Source organism: Rhineura floridana, chromosome 3 (genome assembly GCF_030035675.1).
Source record: "Rhineura floridana isolate rRhiFlo1 chromosome 3, rRhiFlo1.hap2, whole genome shotgun sequence".
Lineage (NCBI taxonomy): Eukaryota > Metazoa > Chordata > Lepidosauria > Squamata > Rhineuridae > Rhineura > Rhineura floridana.
In genome coordinates, this window is record NC_084482.1 from 46,283,019 (window position 1) to 46,296,386 (window position 13,368).

Sequence of the window (13,368 nt, forward strand, 5' to 3'; positions counted from 1 at the left end):
TAGGCTCCCACACACACAGAGAGACTCTCTGGGGGATAAACTTTGCCAGAAACATTCTGATTTTAAGAATACTGAACTAAAGCCAAGTGTGTGACTAGGATATGGAAGAACAAGGTATTTTGCCATGAAGCTTACTTCTCATTTACCCTAGGAGCTAATCAGCATGAAAGGGGAGGCATGTGTTAGATACTGTGAACATTTTTCTCAGTGACTGACTTACCTCCTTTCACTCTGATTGACTCTAAGTAGCATAAAAGGACAAGAAAGCATGTTGTTACCCAAGTGAGAAGATTCTTCTCATTAGCTTACAGGCTTCCATTTCATGCTGATTGGCTTGTATATAGGGATGCTGCTTCCAATAAAGTAAGGGGTCTGTGATGACTCCCCATGACCCTGGATGACTATACCCCTGCAGAAGAATGAAAAGACTTGAGTTTTTGTTTTGTTTGAGCCATATAGGTCAGTGTAAGAATGTAGGACTGCAGATCATAAAGTAGCAATGATTCTTATAGTAATGGCTAATCAACAAAAGTTTAGGTCAGGTTGTACAGGAAAGAGGTCAACTTTATCCAGTTTTCTGATGTACTGTAATTTGAAAATCTGAGGCAAATGCATATGCTGTGGATTTGACTTGTACTGCTTGACCATTTGACCTGTAAACTACATTTTCTCCATCATGAAAAAAGGAAAGAATGATGTAACAAAGTCATGCTTCCAGGGAACACTGTAGGTATTACAGGAGTTATTCATATCGCAGCTAGTTGAACCTTCTCAAGGGAGATTTGGAATGAAGTGCGCAGCAATTGTCAGTGATGGATGCTTCCATGCATTTGGCACTTAGCCATTAGGAGCTAGTTGTGCAAAGAGCATGTATCCTTTACTCAGTGTTCTGAACTCAAGCAAGCAAGGGATTTTTAGGGAGTGCTCCAAATAATCATAAAAATTGGTTGCATTCAATGTAGCACTAAGGAGATTGATTCATTAGCACATGCATTTCTGCTTGCCTGAAGGAACAAACTCCCCTCTCCGACCCTGTGTGCTGTTCTGGTGGTTCTTGCAACCCTTTGTAGCATATCTGGGGAGGGCACAGGGGCATGTGGGGGGAGGAGAGGGAAATCCTTGCACTGGCTTATTTTATTTATTTATTTATTATTGGATTTATATCCCACTGTCCCTCCCAGCAAGAGCCCAGGGCGGCAAACAAAAGCACTAAAACACTTTAAAACATCATGACAACAGACTTTACAATATATTAAAACAGAACATCTTTAAAAACATTTGCTAACAGGATAAGTTCAAGGTTCCAGTTTTGGTGTACAAAGCCCTATACAGCTTGGGACCAGGATACCTGAAAGACCATCTTATCCCTTAAATACCCAGTCGATCACTACACTCTGCAGGTGAGGGCCTCCTGTAGATACCATCTTACCAGGAGGTCTGTTCTGCACAACATAGGAAACGGACCTTTAGTGTGGTGGCACCTACCCTGTGGAATTCCCTCCCCTTGCACCATCTCTGTTATCTTTATGGCACCTACTGAAGACCTTCCTCTTTCAACAAGCCTTTTAAGTTGAGACCTTATTCCAATCTGCGTCTGTGTTGGAATTGCTTTTTAATATGTTTTTAAACCTTCTTTTTTCAAAAAGATGTTTTTAAAGCTTTAAAAAAATGTTTTTAAAGATGTTTTGTTTTAATATATTTTGAAGTCTGTTTTTATGATGTTTTAAAATGTTTTTGGTGTGTTTGTTTGCCACCCGGGGCTCCTACTGGGAGGAAGGGCGGGATATAAATCAAATAAATAAATAAAAACTCTTCAAAGGCAGCCGTACCCAGAGCCTGTTGCAGTAATCTAGTCTGGCAAGTGTGACTTATTTTAATATGTAGTATGCTACTTATGGAGTGGCCACATAGACATCATCACATTGCTCCTGAGTACCCTCTCATGTGTAGAGCTCGTACGGCTCCATGGTATACCCCACAGCTGAGAGCGATGAAACAATATAGGAGATGGCTTGAGTGCAGATGGAGACGAACTCCTGGTGGATGCAATTACACACTGGTAAGTGCCTATGGTAAGCTGTATTTAGGGGCAGTGAGGGCAGCAAGAAAAACAATATTTTGCTGCCACTATCAAATCATCAATCTGCCACCCAGCGGAGCTCTTCAGAATTGTCTGGGGGCTATTACACACTGGCCCCAACGACGTGGTAGTACCATCTGAGGCCCGCTGTAATGAATTTGCTAGGCACTTCCAGGATAAAATCTTTAGCATCTGCCAGGTCTTAGACTCCAGTGTTATAGCAGGTAAATCAAGAGGGGTATCCAGAGCGCAGCCTTGTCCCAATTTCTTGGATGAGTTTCAGTTGGTACAGCTTAAGGACGTTGGCAAGGTGCTTGGACAGGTTCGTGCAACCACTTCTGTGCTGGATCCTTGCCCTTCTTGGCTAATAAAAGCTAGCAGGGATAGAACAGCCGGATGGGCCAGGGAAGTGATTAATGGTCCCTGGCTGCCTGAAACAATGGTAGTGAGACCACTCCTGAAGAGACCCTTCCTGGACCCAGAAAATCTCAATAGCTATAGGCCGGTAGCAAATGTTCCATTCCTGGGCAAGGCCCTTGAACGAGTGGTTGCAGGCCAGCTCCAGATACTCTTGGATGAGACCGATTATCTGGATCCATTTCAGTTGGGTTTCAGGCCTGGTTTTGGCACAGAAACAGCCTTGGTCACCCTGTATGATGACCTCTGTCAGGAGAGAGACAGGGGGAGTTTGACTCTGTTGATTCTCCTTGATCTCTCAGCGGCTTTCGATACCATCGACCATGGTATCCTTCTGGGAAGACTGGCTGAGTTGGGAGTGGGAGGGACTTCATGGTGGTGGTTCCGCTCCTACTTGGCGGATCGGCTCCAGAAGGTGGTGCTTGGGGAACATTGCTCGGCACCCTGGACTCTCCAGTATGGGATTCTACAGGGGTCAGTTCTGTCCCCCATGCTGTTCAACACCTACATGAAACCGTTGGGTGCGGTCATCCGGAGCTTTGGAGTGCATTGCCATCAGTATGCTGATGACATACAGCTCTATTTCTCCTTTTCATCTTCTTCAGGTGAGGCTGTCAATGTGCTGAACCGGTGCCTGGCTGCGACAATGGACTGGATGAGGGCTAATAAACTGAGGCTCAATCCAGACAAGACTGAGATGCTGCTAGTGGGTGGTTTTTCTGACTGGATGGTGGATGTCCAACCTGTCCTGGATGGGGTTGCACTCCCCCGAAGGTGCAGGTTCGTAGCTTGGGGTTTTTCCTAGACCTATCTCTGTCACTTGAGGCTCAGGTAGCCTTGGTGGCATGGAGTGTCTTCTACCAACTTTGGTTGGTGGCCCAGCTACACCCCTATCTGGACAGGGATAACCTGGCTTCAGTGGTCCATGCTCTGGTAACCTCCAAGTTAGATTACTGCAATGAGCTGCCTTTGAAGATGGTTCAGGAACTACAGCTTGTGCAAAATGCAGCGGCCAGATTGGTAACAGAGACCAGATGGTGCGAACATATAAAACTGATTCTGGCCCGCGTGCATTGGCTGCCTGTATGTTTCCGAGCTCGATTCAAGGTGCTGGTTTTTAACCTATAAAGCCTTACACAGCTTAGGACCACAATACCGGATGGAACGCCTCTCCCGACACAAACCCACCCATACACTACGCTCAACATCCAAGGCCCTCCTCCGGGTGGCTACTTGGAGGGAAGCTGGGAGTCTGGCAACAAGGGAGAGGGCCTTCTCAGTGGTGGCCCCCAAATTATGGAATCATCTCGTTGATGAGGTGCACCTGGCACCACACTGTTATCTTTTTGGTGCCAGGTCAAGACTTTCCTCTTCTCCCAGGCATTTTAGCATGTGTTTTTAGATTGCTTTTTAAAAATTTGTTTTTAAATTTGTATATTTGTTTTTAATGTTTTTTAATTGTTATAAACCACCGAGAGAGCTTCGGCTATGGGGCGGTATACAAATGCAATAAATAAATAAATAAATAAAAGAGGCCACAGATCTGCATAAAATATTTGCCTGCTAATGTGTGTGTATGTGTATGCAGATTTAGAAATAATTACTATAATTTATTTAGAAATACAGTACATCTCACCATTGTGAGACTAGGTGATCTGTGTGCCTGCTCAGTCTACAGTTCAGCTGCTAACTCTTGATGGGCAGCTTCAAGGCCCTGCTGCTCTCCTTTCTTATGGTTATTTATCTTTAAACTGGGATTGAAGGGGACAGCCCTTCAAACAGCCTCCTCCTTCAAATGAAGGACCATCCCCTGACAGCCTTCCAATAGAAAGCTATAGAGTGGGACTTGAGGCCACCCTGGCTATCTTTTATATTCTTTTACTATTCACCACCTGCACCCTCTACAATTCTTTTCCCCTTGTATCCAGGAGAATTCAACTTAAGGTTTGCCTGCAAAGTAAGCACAGAAAAAAATAACCTCATCTTTCTCTATTTGGGATGGACAGAGGAAACCTGATGGATCAGATGACAGACTATTTCTCTCTTTGTACACAACTGATCTGAAGAGGAAAAAGCAGCAGTTTTTCAAAAAGGCAACCCTAACAACTGAGACTCATGGTGTTGCCCCTTATTCTGCAAAAGTTCAGCCTTGCAAAACACATTAATTGTCCTTATCAGACCATGGCATCTCTGAAAAATCTACAACCCTTACAGCAAAAACGTCGGCTATTCAAAAATGGATCTATTTGTAACATTTGTATCCTTCTTTTCCACCAAATAGTGCAAAACTAAGTGCAAACAGAGAGACAGCATGTACTATTGGAAACACTGACTGACAATAAGATCTGTATTGTCTTTCCAAATCTCCTGCCTATTACATGTTTCACAGAAGTCCCTAAGGCCAACGATACTCTACTTATTGGTATAATAAAGCATCTGCTCTGCATGGTTACCAAAGAAACCAGAGTGCAACACCTCCAGCACTGCTAAGTTGCTTCAGAAATATACAAAAAGAAGAAAATCATGAGTCTAAGAATATTTCCCCCATATGAAGATTAACTCCATGTGGGAAAAGAAGTAAAAACAATGCACATAGTCATGTCCAAAATGGTATCACAACCGATGTTTGTTTTGATATCATTACACAGCTCAGCTTCCAAACACCTGCAAAATAAATTTTCAGACATGATAGAAGGTCACACTTTTTTAAAAAATTGTGAATATTATTCAGTGCATGTAGGAAAAAAAATCACTAATAGGCAAAAAACCTTGCGGTTTAAGAACATACCTATAGCCCACAGATATTTCTACCAAACTTTAAAAAGCAGGGAAATTGGGCAGCTATAGTGAATGCACCAGGAGAGCAGGAAACCTGGACTCCTCTCTGAGATATTGTACTGCCCTACAAAGTTGTCAAAATGCAAACACCATTTGGGTTGGTCTTTCACAGTCCAATCCATTTGCTGTGTAGCTTGGAAGAATTTGGTAACATGTGCCTCTGAGCATATGGTGAGTGGTGGCAACACCTGCCATCTCCAAAGATGGAGACTTATATTTTTGTATGTTTGTTGGTGTTCTTCTTACTTTGCTTCTTTCCTGTGTTACTTATGTTTCTACAGAGAATCTACACTAGAAAATTTTATTTTCCTCATTATTCATCCTAGAAATCTGTGTCAAATTTATTTTTATTAATTTCAAAGCCTTTTTATTGGTCAATGTCATATGATGGTGAAGATAGCCTTTTTTGTTTCAAACTGGAGGTTATGGTCTATTTCTATTTTGGGTGCATTAACAGTTGGACCTGAAACTGCAGTTTAATGTAAAATCAGACTGATTACAATATGCTGCTACTTTAGCAATGGCTCTAGTTGTTGGAAAAAAGAGGATGCATGTTTTCAGCCTGCTATGTTTAAACCACTTTATTTAAGGCAAGGTGTTCACAATCAATTAAAAACATAGAGCACACCTAGAATTTTGCTAGAATATATTTCACCTCCCACTGTTTTATCTTGTGCAAATTGAGACACTTCTGAGGTCCACTGGAGACTATTTTGCAGAAGTCAGTGCCATTATTCCACACTTATGTTTGGAGTTTTTTTAGTATAAATTTTGCAAAGTGTTGCTGTACTTCACATATTCATAGAAACAAAAGCAAAAGAAAATGAGTTCCTATAGAAAACTTCACTAAAATTGCAAAGTAAATCAGACATATTTAAAGTGAGCATCTGAACTATATCAACTGTCTTAATAATATTGCTTCCTCCTAGCTAAAACAAGATCAGCACAGGACATATCTTCTTTCTATTATTTGGGCTGATTACAGGTGTTGCCACCACTCACCATATGCTCAGAGGCACATGTTACCAAATTCTTCCAAGCTACACAGCAAGTGGATTGGACTGTGAAAGACCAACCCAAATGGTGTTTGCATTTTGACAACTTGGTAGGGCAGTACAATATCTCAGAGAGGAGTTCAGGTTTCCTGCTCCCCTGGTGCATTCACTATAGCTGCCCAATTTCCCTGTTTTTTAAAGTTTGGTAGAAGTATCTGTGGGCTATAGGTACATTCTTAAATCGCAAGGTTTTTTGCCTATTAGTGAATTTCCCTGCTTTTTAATCTGGGAGGTAAGAAATGGGATCCTGTGCAAGTTTGCTGAGAATGGATTGATCATTTGCATGCTTATTGAGTTAAGTGGGATTTACACACACACACCAGGCAATCATGCTTAGGATAGGTAAAACTGACCACAGGGGATGGGGAAGGGAGGAGGGGGAGGAGGGAGGGGTGGAAAGGCAGAGGGGAGGACTGGGATGGGAGCAGGCAGGAGGGGGAGGGGAGAAGGACAGATGTGGTCGTTTGCATGTTTATTGAGTTCAGTGGGATTTACTCCCATGCAATCATGCTTAGGATAGGTAAAACTGACTGGAGGGGGAGGGATGGAGGGCTGGAGTGGGCATGGAAGACAGAAGAAGGAAGAGGGGAGGAGAAAGGGGAAGGGGAAGGAGGGAAAAGGCAGGTCTGATCATTTGTATGATTACTGAGTTGAATCGGATATACTCCTATGCAATCATGATTAGGACAGGTAAAACTGACCAGGCTGGGCCTGCCAACCAAGACGTCTTCTGTATCTTTCACAGTTGGGTAGGGGGAAGGGACAATTCTACCTTGTGATTTTTCCCATTACAATGTTGCAAGAACACTGGCACTTGGCTGACTTTCTCTTCTCCTAAAGATACAGGATCAGTCTCAGGCCCTGAACCTGGCAACCCTACCTCCCACCCAAATTTAAAACAAAGCTGTCCCTGGCCACATCCACACCAGGCCTCTATTACACTTTGGATAATCATTATTTATTTATCTATTTATTTAGTGTATTTATATACCGCCCCATAGTCGAAGCTCTCTGTGCAGTTTACAATAACTAAAAACATTAAAAACAAATATACAAATTTAAAAACACATCTTTTAAAAATAATTTAAAACTATTTATCATGGCTTCTCTCAAAGCCATGGCTTCTCTCAAAGAATCCTGGGAAGTGTAGTTAGTGAAGGGTGCTGAGAGTTGCTAGGAGACGCCCTGTTTCTCTCACAGACCTTCAATCAGAGTGGCTGACTGTTAACCATTCTCTCAGGGGAACAGGAGTCTCCTCTCAGCACCCTTCACAAACTACACTTCCCAGGAGTCTTTGAGGGAAGCCATGACTGTCTCAAGTAAAATCAAGTCTGGTGTGGGTGTGGCCCTCTTATTAGCCAAGCCCAGCAGCTGTGAGGCTTTTAGTATTTCTCTCTATTTTTTGCTGAGCATGCCCTGCGTTATAATTGGCTTCCAGCCAAAATTTCTTAAATTAATTAAAAATCAACCAGACATTTTTTTTAACTTGTAAACTGCAGTAGATGAAGGTCGGAGTATGGGGCAAGGTCAGTATTAGGATTACAGGTACTCTGTGAACATGGCTGATTTTTAATGAATTTCAACAGATTATGAGAACTCACAGAAAAAAGTCCAAAAGGGCTCTGAGTTTTTTTTCTCTCTTTTTAGACTTTGAACTCTCGATTCTCTCTGTTTTGTGTATCGCCATGAAAATTGACAGGGTTGTTAAGCAAGCGTTTCTGAGTTCAGAACTATAAGTTTTGTAAGGTTTTGTTTTGAAATGAGCTTATGGGAAGCATCAGAATGGCATGGGGGATATTGTCCATTTAACATTGTGGAATGTGGAAAATCCCCGCTGACTATAGTATACAGCCACTCTCGTGGCTGTATAATAACTTGAAGCTTCTGGCTACTCAAAAGTATTTTTCAGACCACTGTTGGAAACAAAATGAAGGACTACTAAATGGATATTTGGTGCTATTCATAAGGCTCTGCTTATGTATTAGCATGTATCACTCTCCCAATCCACTAAAATTCAGTTCCATAATAACGAAATGCAACAGAGTACACTGGGAAAAAAGAATAGATACAATCAATATCACTGCAAGTATTATCTAAAGAGAAGTTATGGGTTAATGCATCCTGTCTTTGATAAAAACACATTTCTCAGACCTTTTAATGCACCATCTAAAATTTTGCAAAAGGAAGTAAAAAAAGAAGAAATCATAGATATTTCATGGCATGTGGTTCAAAGTAAAGAGTGATATTTGCACAGGATTATAAAGCAGAGGTGTATGCCAGAGAAGTTAAGGAAAGTTTAGTCCAGGCATGACATGTATGAATGTATGCTGCTGCAGGAGTTGCCAATTGTTGTGCCAGCTGAAGAAACAAAACCTGCCTATTTCAATGGGGCTTGCACCAGAGGAGTTCGTGGTGCACTTTATTCTATATGTCTTCTGCGCCTTGTTTTACAAATGTAGTAAGGGTTTTCAGAGATCAAGGAGTCCTTGGCACACTTTCTGGTTCTTCAGTTACATTGTTCATCAGCCAAGGTATTAAGTATCACATTTTAAGACTGTTGTGCTAAGTGGCAGTGCAAATGTCAAGAACAGCTTCTCCCTGCAAGGTTTTTCTTTCTTGCTTGTACTCAACTCAGAGCAGACCACTTGAAATTAATTAATCTAACCTAGCCATGTCTATTAACTTCAATGAGTCTACTTTGAGTCGGACTAGCATTGAACACCACCCCGATTCTAATAATATTTGGATTAGAGCTACAGAACTGTAGAGATGGGAGGCCATCTAGAACATCTCATTATATTGAAACAGAAATCACAATGTATACATTTTCAGAGATGTAGTTGACAATGTCAGTTTGTTACAACAAAATGCAACCAAGAGCCTTACATGCTACTGATTCATAGGGTCGCCATAAGTCATAGTCGACTTGGAGGCACATAACAACAACAACTGGTTTAATTAATTAATTAATTAATTAAATAAGTAAATGTTCCAAGATTAAATTGCCAATAGAAAAGAAAAAGCCAGTGCATGTTAAGAGCATTTGTCTTGCTTACATTTTAAGTCTCCTAGGTATTCCTGAGAAATAACCACATGCAATTTGAAACAGTGAGGTGGAAGGGCCACATCGCTCTCTCTAAGCGGTGCTTCTGTCACTGTGTTGCAGACCACCTCTGAAAGAGCTTTCTCAGTGGTGGCATCCTGGTTTATGAAATAATCTCCCCAGAAAGATTCACCTGGTGGTGCCTTTTTACACACTTTTATGCTCTATTCAGGTAGGGTTGCCAGGTCAGAAGCATCCCAAAGCCTGAGATTTCAGGAGCGGGTACTAGTGATGTCACAGGGCTGGGCCCAAGTGATGTCATTAAACATGATACATTAAGCATCAATCACAGTTGCTTGGAGCATAAAATTAAAACAAAAACATATAATGCCCTGCTTGCCGCGTAGCTGGCAGGCTGGGCACAATTGCAGGTTGGGACGAAGCTGCTACCTCCATCTTGAATGAAGGCAAAGTCGCACGTCGCGTCTATGATGAGAGCATGATGCAGCAGACCTTAGCGGCAGAGCTGCTGTGCTTATTTAAGCCCAGCCACCGCTTCTACCTTCCTCTTGCAGCTGCGACATCGGCGAGGGACAGACGGAGCAACGGAGCAGTGAGGAGAGGACATCAGTGGCGGCCCAACGTGGCTGCGTGGTCAGCGCCATTTTGGCGCTTGCTTTTCCAGCCGTTTCGGCAGCAATTGTGGGCCGAGCGAGGCCTGAATTGGCCTGCTCCAGGAGGCGTGTGGATTTTAGGCTGCGCTGCGTCACGGCTGCTTAGGCAGCTAATTTAAATAAGGCAAGAGGCGCGTGGTTCTCTGGCTGCACGGACTCATAGCTGCTTGAGCAGCTTGTTTAAACAAGACACACATATACAATCCCCAGGCTGGGGGAGGCGGTACAGCTGCAAGCCCTTCAAGCATCATTAATATTACTATAACACTATAAGGGAGTTTATAAGGGTTTATTACATTCATATTGTAATTGATATAATTTGCCTTGGTAGATAATACTACTACTACTACTAATACCAGGAATAATAACATATTTGCTGGTGCTTACAGTATTAGCCAAAACACCTTCGCCAGCCATGAAAAGGGGGGGGGTGAAAGGTCCCCTCATAAAATGCGGGCCTTTGGGCAATATTGAGCCACACACCCCCATACGCATGGGATAGCTTTTGGTAGTGGTTGAGGTGTTTGCAATGCGACCCGGGAGACTGGGGTTCAAATCTCCCCACCAGCCGTGGCTGCAGGCTCAGAACTAATTACAGGAGAGGAGGCTGCACAAGCCTTTCGAGTCTCACCAGGCCCTATTTACACCCCTTTGGTTGCCAAGGCTGGGCGTGAGTTCAGCCTAGGTAGGGGGCGCAAGACAGTGAAGAATGTGGGTGAGGCCTTGGTAGTCTCTCTTGGCCATTGTGCAGGGTTCTTTGGTTCGGCTTGCAGCCTTTGCTTGTCTTGGGCCTTTATTAGGTTCAAGGTACTTTATTCTCTTACTTTTATTACATGGTGGCTGCTTTGGGGGGTGCAGAGCTCTTTGGTTAGGCTTCTGACTTCCTGCTAGGCCCAGGAATATTTGGCTGAGGTAGTTAATTCTATCATTATTATATTACAAGGGGCCTTTGTAGGGCCGAGTTAGCCTTTTGGGACTTTCGGCCTTCCTATTTGGATACTAATGGTGTACAGAGATGACAGGGTTTGCTAGAAAAAGTCTACATCACCATAACCTAGATGACAGTGATCGTTTTCCAAATGTCAGTTACGCATTCCTGGGTAACTCTGAGACAGGAGTTGCATTTATTTGAATTCAGTTTCATATCAAACACAAAGCATATGGCATTTGTTATATTTAAAGAAGGGCATGCAAACTTCTGCAAGGAATTGAAGGTCTAGCAGATGATAGTGTGGCTGGATGGGTGGATGGCAATAAAGAGGAAAGATGGATCACTTATCAGAACCTTATCATTGCCAGGATCTTGGACTTTACTGAAATAGGAGCTGCCTTGACGGAAGATTAGACTGTCTTTTGACACAGAGGCTGCATTTTAAGATCCAGGCAGACTCATCACCCTTTCCTGATGATTTTATAACAATAACAAAACCTTTCTTTGTTAGGATTTCTGATAACAATTATCTGCGCTTTAGGGGAACTGGGTTAGTTGCAATGAACTAGTAGTTGGTAAAGTGTACTTACTCATACATGATTTCCTTCCCTTTTGCAGAAGGATATATGCAACAGTGAGATAGGAGGCAAGAGCCCTTCACAGGGATAAGAAGAAGCCCCCAGCATAAGCTGCTCAGGGACAGGTGTTCCTCACCGGTTAGACTCAAGGTAGTATGAACTTTGCTTGCAGGCTACCTGGTTTAAAGGAAGGTTTGTCTGTGTTATGGTGTTTTCCTTTTGGTTTCCCAATCCCATACTCCAACTCCCAGCTGGCCTTCATGGCCTCCAACTCCAGGCTGGCCTTCATGGCCTACAATCTTTAATCTGTTTTCATTATGGCACTAATTTGCCAGGGACAGAGTGTAAAGATGCAAATTGCACCTGATTCACCACCAGTCTTATTGAAGAGGTTTGGCTGTAAGGGGTTCATACCTGATAGTTTAGGTACCATGTGCTACTCTTCATTTAACATGGTGCGCGTATGTGGCAGAGGTGCCTTATGCACTTATGCAGTAGAGCATTGCCTATGGGCTGCTATATTTCTTACATGGAGTGCTTCAGATCCTCCTGGCAGGGGCCAATTAGGAGACAAGTGGGCTTAGAAGCAGTAAAGCACTATCTATATGATTGGCTGTTCATGGGTATGGCAGTTTTGGGGTGCATGTTAGCACCTGAGGTCACAGTTTATAGTACGGCTATGTAATTGGGGATTCCCTTGACAGTGGGGAGTTGTTCATCCTTCTGGGTATCAAGACTGACCCTGGGGCCCAGGGCTACAAGCTGCACATAGACATGTTTTCACTGTTGCAGACTAGGATCCTGGAGTTTTCAGAGGCCATGCAAGGTTTCCTTTCGGCCCTTCAGGTGTTAGGGGTCTTTTATGGGAGTCATGATGCCCTGGCAGGGCTCGCACAGCCTTACTATAGGTTCAGGGTCATGGCTGCCTTATGCACCGACCTGGCTGTGTGGCCCTCTTTCCTGCAGCTGCAGGCCTGGATTAGGGAAGGGTTAACTATGGATGTCACCTTTCATTAATTCTTTCCCGGTGTGTTTGATTTCAACATGGGCAGAAGGGTTAATTGACCACAGGCCAGATTTCGTAACCCCCTTATATTTAAGAACACTAGGATTAGGTCCGTGGATTCCATGGCCCTGGCACACTCACCAGCTACCAGAGAGCGGGTAGGGAGTCACCTGCTGAAATTCCTAATGGATGGCAGGAGAAGGGGCCTGTCAGTCTGAGCACTTAAAGGTAAGGTAGCAAGACTTTCCTTCCTAGCTAGGCTGGTGGTTTTTTCCCTATCGAAGACGGACTAGAGACGTTTGGGGTGGACCGTACATTTGACCATGGGATCTGGAGAAGGATATTTATTCACCCATGCAAATGAGGATCCCCTCACGAAATACCAGTTTGATCTCTCGCAAAGTGGGCCTTGCAGGGGCTAGGGCATGACCCCTCAGAGTTGGGAATCCACTGTTTTTGAATTGGTGCTGCTTCTAAGGCAGCGGGGCTTGGGTTTTCCCAGGCAAAGGCGTAGGCCGTTGGACTCTGGTCCTCGGGCGCTTATAAAGGTTATATGCATTTATTGGCCCTTGCAAGTGAGGATTCCCTCACAAAATACCAGTTTGAGCTCTCGCACAGTGGGCCTTACAGGGGGCTGGGGCATGACCCCTCAAAGTTTGAAATCTACTCTTTTGACATTGGAGCTGCTTCTACGGCAGCAGATCTTGGGTTTTTTCCCAGGCCTAAGTGCAGGCCGTGGGACGCTG